The sequence below is a fragment of the Salvelinus alpinus genome, chromosome 18 (genome assembly GCF_045679555.1).
Source record: "Salvelinus alpinus chromosome 18, SLU_Salpinus.1, whole genome shotgun sequence".
Taxonomy (NCBI): domain Eukaryota; kingdom Metazoa; phylum Chordata; class Actinopteri; order Salmoniformes; family Salmonidae; genus Salvelinus; species Salvelinus alpinus.
In genome coordinates, this window is record NC_092103.1 from 3,267,840 (window position 1) to 3,275,394 (window position 7,555).

Below are 7,555 nucleotides of genomic sequence, written 5' to 3' on the forward strand. Positions count from 1 at the left end.
ATTTGTATAATACAGCAACAGCGACCTCATGTGGTGATGTTGGCACAGTACACAGACTGTACACACCAGACATCCATGACAACAGCACTGGCATGGTAGTTTACACTGGTACACACAGTTCAGATCATAGAGAATGATAGAGGCCTCTAGCGGCTGAAAGGCTGTATTAGCATGGGCAACGCCATTGAGGGTTTCCACCACTTTAATGTAGTCAACTTCCAACTTCATTGGCTGATCCCTCCTAGGGACCCTTTTGGAGTCATGTCCAACCGGATCATCTGGAGGGTTCAGCCAATCATGAAGAAAAAAATGTACTACTTAGTTCAAAATGGAGAAAGCCTAAATGGCGCTGCCCACTTTGTCACAGACGCTATATTGGCACCGATACAAAGATGAGCCCTCTTTCTATCTCTATGGGCACAGATAGAACAATGACCTTTGGCAATGGACTGTTTCTGTATGAGCTATCTAGGGATAGGCGCTCGAGTTTGAAGTGGAGGGAGTACAGGGCTTAGCATGTCCCTCCAGATCAGAAGGAGCAGGCGCTCCGTGCAATGCAACTTGGGAAAAGACCTGTATCTTGCTTTGCGCTTAGGTACAGGGCACCATTGAAGGGAGTGATTTCTGGGGTAGCGCCGTTTAGTGAGACGCAGACCTGGTGGTAAGGGTGGTGAAACAGAGGTGACACAGTCTGTTCCTTTGAGCTTTGATTCAGCCTTTACCTGACAAAGTAATGTTAGGATATACGAGTTATGCTGTTAGAGCTTTTGTGCCGAATACACTGTGATGTTATAGGTGTCACGCTTATGGGCATGTTGCAGCAGTGTGTAGGAGGGAGAATCCAAGATGTGGGAAGTGTGCAGGAGGACATGGGACGGGGGAATGTATAGTTTGGGTGGGAAAATGTGTGTGTGTCAACTGCTGGTGTGCCCATGTTGCTAGTGGGGATCAGAAGTGCCCGGTGCGAGAGAGGCAGGTTGAGGTGTCCAGGGTCAGAGTAGTGCAGAAGATGTTGTATGCTGAGGCAGTGAAGAAAGTAGAGGCGGGTGGATCAAGGGTTAGGGATTCTGAGAGGATCCCTGTAAATAGTGGATCTGTGCCAGAACAGAGGTATAGGCCAATGAGTGATGTACTGTATGTTTTAGTAAGCTTAGCATCTTAGCGTCCATAACAATTGTTATTCACTGTACCGCAGAGATGGGACGTAAGTCACAGAAAATACATGTTGTGATGGCAGCTGCAGAGAAGTACTTGGGGGTATGAGATTTGACTTCAGAAGTTACAGGGTATGTTGAGTGGTAGAGCCCCGTCCTCTCAGGTTGTTGGCCTGGGGTACGATCAGGTAGGGTTAAAGGAGTGGAATAAGGTGGTGGGTTTTAATGAGTGTAGGGTTAGTTGATAGGGTAATATATATATATATATATTTTTTTCTCCCCCTTTTCCCATTTTGCATCACTAGGTGTAATGGATTTATACTATAGTTCAGTTGGGGGGGGGTAATGCAACATATTAGATGCCAACTGCCGTTAAACCTCACCGAAGAAGAAGGACGACTGTTTCTGTTGACATTTTGTAGCTAGCTGGGAAATCAGCAAGCACATAATTTTCATGCAGCTAAACCGCAAACTTGTTTTTATATTGATTGCTGAGCTATATTAGATATCATATTATTGACATATCAGCTAAACGACATCCAAAGGACTTCGGCTAGCTAGATAAACAGTTAACTGTGTCTTTTCTTACTTTTAAATTGATGAAGAAGAGAATTGAAAAGCCTTGTCTCTTTAGCTAGCCAAGTCACTTAGTTATTACGGTAGTAAGCCAACAAAAACAACTTTATATCGGAGTTCTGGCTGTTGTCATTGAGATTGAGGACTTATCACGGATATAACCCATTTTATACCACAGCATTGTTGAATACTCCTTTCTGATTGATTAGAAGGGCATTCTAGAATGGACATTGAAACAAGATAACGGGACAGTTGGAAAAGATTTTGGGACAGTTGGAAAAGATTTTGGGACAGTTGGAAAAAGATATTGGGACAGTTGGAAAAGAGATCTGGAGACTTTGCAATCAAGACCCAATAAGCTCCTACACATGAAGACCGTACTTGTTACAAAGTTACAGAAAGCTAAACCAACAACCACACATATCATCATGGCTATAACCCGTTTTAACATGGACATTGCCCTTGAGGGCTTCCACCATTTTAAAGTAGTCAACTGGGCGGTATTCCTACGAGTTGGGAGCAATCAACCAATGAAGAAGAAGAAAATTGACTGCTTTAAAATAGAGATGCCCATGCTGTCATACTCTATAATGGCACAGATACAAAGATGAATCCTCTATCAATGAGGAGGTTTGATTAATCTCTCCCGGGCGCCTGTGTAGGAGTGTTTTGCACTGGGTAAAAGTTAATTGCATTAGTTTTGGAACCGGGCTGCCTCCCAGGCATGAGCCAGGTGCCCTGTTCAAAGCCCACTGTGAAGTAACGTAGGAGCACGTGGAGTAATAAGTAGGATTCTGTGTTTTCACTGGCAAAAAGTGATTGCTTTTGAGCTTTGTTTGCCTTCCAAATAAAATCGAATGAAAAAAATCCAACATTTATTTTATGGAAAATATATGTTTTATTATGTTTGGTATGGTGTCGCGAGACTACATAGCTATATCCTTATCTCACAGCAGCACTTGCTTCCCCAAAAATGTTTCCCCAAAAATGGGCACACAATGGTCTGGTTTATACATGAACTGATCATCTGAACTGATGCCTTCCACAGAATAATGGAATTCTTTCCTGTGCAGGATCCAGAGGACAAAGCACAAGAAGAACTGTGGTCAATATGCATGTACTGCCAGCATAACAGACTAGGATATAGAATATATGCCAAGAAAGCAACGGTAACTGAACTAAATGACTATCACCTCGTAGCACTCACTTCTGTCATCATGAAGTGCTATGAGAGGCTAGTTAAAAGGATCATATCACCTCCACCTTACCTGACACCCTAGACCCACTTCAACTTGCATACCACCCTAATAGATCCACAGATGATGCAATCGCCATCACACTGCCCTATTATCCCTTCTGGAAAAGAAGAATACCTATGTAAGAATGCTGTTCATTAACTACAGCTCAGCCTTCAACACCATAGTACCCTCCAAGCTTGGGGCCCTGTGTCTGAACCCTACCCTGTGCAACTGGGTCCTGGACTTCCTGACGGGCTGCCCCCAGGTGGTGAAGGTAGGAAACAACACCTCCACTACGCTGGTCCTCAACACAGGGACTCCACAAGGGTGCATGCTCAGCCCCATCCTGTACTCACTGTTCACCCATGACTGCGTGGCCACGCACACCTCCAACTCAATCATCAAGTTTGCAGACGACACAACAGTAGTAGGCCTGAATACCAACAATGACGAGACAGCCTACAGGGAGGAGGTGAGGGCCCTGGCAGAGTGGTGCCAGGAAAATAATCTCTCCCTCAACAAAACAAAGGAGCTGATAATGAACTACAGGCGACAGCAGAGGGAACACGCCCCCATCCACATCGACGGGGCCGCAGTGGAGAAAGTGAAAAGCTTCCAAGTTCCTCAGCATACACATCACTGACAATCTGAAATGGTCCGCCCACACAGGCAGTGTGATGAAGTAGGTGCAACAGTGCCTCTTCGACCTCAGAAGGTTGAAGAATTTTGCCTTGGCCCCTAAGACCCTCACAAACTATTGAGAGCATCCTGTCAGGCTGTATCATTGCCTGGTACGGTAACTGCACCACCCGAAACCTCAGGGCTCTGCAGAGACACCTACAGCACCCGATGTCACAGGAAGGCCAAAAAGATCATCAAGGACATCAACCACACAAGCCACGGCCTGTTCACCCTGCTATCATCCAGAAGGCGAGGTCAGTACAGGTGCATCAAAGCTGGGAACGACAGACTGAAAAGCAGCTTCTATATCAAGGCTATAAGACTGTTAAATAGCCATTCCTAGCCGGCCTCCAATCAGTACCCTGCCCTAAACTTAGAAAAATATAAATTTTAGAATAAGGCTGTAACGTAACAAAATGTGGAAAAAGTCAAGGGGTTTGAATACTTTTCAAAGGTACTATGTACAGCAATAGCCGAATAGGATGGCATTGACTAGAATACAGTATATATGAAATTAGGTAAACAGTATGTAAACATTGTTAAAGTGACCAGTGATTCCATGTCTATATACAGTTGAAGTCGGAGGTATACATACACTTAGTTTGGAGTCATTAAAACTATTTTTTCAACCACTCCACACATTTCTTGTTAACAAACTATAGTTTTGGCAAGTCGGTTAGGACATCTACTTTGTGCATGACACAAGTAATTTTTCCAACAATTGTTTACAGACAGATTATTTCACTTATAATTCATTGTATCACAATTCCAGTGGGTCAGAAGTTTATATACACTAAGTTGACTGTGCCTTTAAACAGCTTGGAAAATTCCAGAAAATTATGTCATGGCTTTAGAAGCTTCTGATAGGCTAATTGACATCATGTGAGTCAATTGGAGGTGTACCTGTGGATGTATTTCATGGCCTACCTTCAAACTCAGTGCCTCTTTGCTTGACATCATGGGAAAATCAAAAGAAATCAGTCAAGACCTCAGAAAGAAAATGTAGACCTCCACAAGTCTGGTTCATCCTTGGGGGTAATTTCCAAACTCCTGAACGTACCACGTACATCTGTACAAACTATAGTACGCAAGTATAAACACCATGGGACCACGCAGCCATCAAACCGCTCAGGAAGGAGACACGTTCTGTCTCCTAGAGATGAACGTACTTTGGTGCAACAAGTGCAAATCAATCCCAGAACAACAGCAAAGGACCTTGTGAAGATGCTGGAGGAAACAGGTACAAAAGTATTTATATCCACAATAAAACAAGTCCTATATCAACATAACCTGAAAGGCTGCTCAGCAAAGAAGAAGCTACTGCTCCAAAACCGCCATAAAAAAAGCCAGACTATGGTTTGCAACTGCACATGTGGACAAAGATTGTACTTTTTGGAGAATTGTCCTCTGTTCTGATGAAACAAAAATAGAACTGTTTGGCCATAATGACCATCGTTATGTTTGGAGGAAAAAGGGGGATGCTTGCAAGCCGAAGAACACCATCCCAACCGTGAAGCACGAGAGTGGCAGCATCATGTTTTGGGGGTGCTTTGCTGCAGGAGGGTCTGGTGCACATCACAAAATAGATGGCATCACGAGGACAGGAAAATTATGTGGATATATTGAAGCAACATCTCAAGACATCAATCAGGAAGTTAAAGCTTGGTCGCAAATGGGTCTTTAAAATTTTCAAATGGACAATGACACCAAGCATACTTGCAAAGTTGTTGCAAAATGGCTTAAGGACAACAAAGTCAAGGTATTGGAGTGGCCATCACAAAGCCCTGACCTCAATCCTATAGAATATACGCGGGCAGAACTGAAAAAGTGTGTGCGAGCAAGGAGTCCTACAAACCTGACTCAGTTACACCAGCTCTGTCAGGAGGAATGGGCCAAAATTCACCCAAATTATTGTGGGAAACTTGTGGAAGGCTAACCGAAATGTTTGACCCAAGTTAAAAACTTAAAGGCAATGCTACCAAATACTAATTGAGTGTATGTAAACTTCTGACCCACTGAGAATGTGATGAAATAAAAGCTGAAATAAATCACTCTCTACTATTATTCTGACATTTCACATTCTTAAAATAAAGTGGTGATCCTAACTGACCTTTTTAAATGTCAGGGATTGTGAAAAACTGAGTTTAAATGTATTTGGCTAAGGTGTATGTAAACTCCGACTTCAACTGTATATCCGACCCCAAGCCTCACGTCTTCGACACAGGTTGGACATACATTTATATTTCTGCCAATACAACACATTCGCACAGTAGTCACAGAACCAGTCCAAATGTGTATCAAAGGCTCAGTAATACAGAGTCAACCAGCTGGTGGGCCTCCCATATTTTAATCTTTCAGAAAGTACCTACTGAACATGGCTGTAGGAGGAGATATGTAGTGTTTTCCTCTGTCTCTGTACTGTCCTGCCCCTGCTCTCAGCCAGACACAGGGCTGACATGCTTCTCCTCGACATGGCCACTTGGTGGCAGTGGTATGTTCCAAACTCTATATCCATGGAGGCATGGCAGGAGAGAAGCTCCACAGCGACATGTACTCTTTGGATACCAGTAAGTATTCAACAGTCATAAATACACATGAAGAACTTGGTCCTGCTGTAGTTGTATTATTATATTGTGTCCTCTGTTGAAATGTATAATTCTATGTTGGGAATGAGAAGTGTTACGGCTGGTCCTGTTAAATACTGCCTTTCGGTGCTATACTTCCTCTAGGCAGCGTGATGTGGGAGAAGGTCCAAGCTAATGGAGATATCCTCCCAGGGGTGGCTGCCCACTCAGCTGTAGCCCTGCGAAAAAACATCTACATCTTTGGAGGGATGACCTCAGAAGGGGACTGCAACGCAATGTCCAGATTTCAGTGTGGTGAGGCTAACAATATCTACTTTAGAATGTGTAATTAATATGGTTATACTCTGAGGTAATAATAATAATACATGTAAAGTCATTGATGCATGTCTTATATGGAGATAATACATTATTTAAAGCAATACTGTTTTGTAATACTGATGCACCTTGAGTACTTTGTTAAACTCTTCCCATCCTGTGCAGACAAAAGGCACTGCTGACACACTGGACCCTGCTGAGGTTTGAAGGGGACCTGACACCCAACAGACTTGACCACTCCATGTGTGTACTGCCCTGGAGAGTGAGGCCTGAGGGCAGCAGTGGAGAGGAGGCCCAGAGCTCCCCAGCATCAGAGACTCTAGAGCTGGCCTTTGTGTTTGGAAGGATGGACACTCAGGGGGTCATACACAGTGACTGTGTTGTAACTCCTAACATGACCTAGATACTGCTCTGGAAAATGCTGTGTGTATGTAGAAATATTGTGTAAGTATTGAATAGCCAATAATTATTTTGCTTAACATAGTGCTTCATTCAACAGATTTTATTTAAAAAACATTCCCACATTTTTCTAGAGCCACTGAACACACTGATTGGCACTTGTGTTTTTCTGTTGCATTAGAAACATGTCTGAGGTGTGTTTCATGGTCAATTCCGCATATGCTTAATGAGCTGTGTCGCCATGACGCAAAAGCCCATTTCACTTACTGAAATCTGTAATTAATTTTGGCATTTGTGCCAAAGATGTTTTAGTTGCACAATTTTACATCCAAAGGTGTTTGGTGCAGTATTTCTCAAATAAAATGTGTGACATGTCTCATGTAAACAAAGTCAGGCAGGTCTGTCTCCCTGTCTATTGAATAGAGCTCATTCACCCCATGTTAGTGAGCAAAGGGACATCTTCAAATCACAACTCAACCTCAATTTACACTTATATTCCAAACTCCATTTGACAAGCCTGACAAATTCCTATTTACACTAGAATAACTGACTCATGCCATAGGCAGTTTTCATAGGGATTCATTGCCTTTTAAAGGCAGTCCCTCTT

The 7,555-nt window shown here is 43.1% G+C and overlaps 1 pseudogene; it reads left to right on the forward strand.

Annotated features, from left to right (window-relative positions):
- The first annotated feature begins 3,113 nt into the window (after positions 1-3,113).
- LOC139544614 (rab9 effector protein with kelch motifs-like) lies at positions 3,114-6,952 on the forward strand (annotated as a pseudogene).
- Positions 6,953-7,555: the final 603 nt, after the last annotated feature.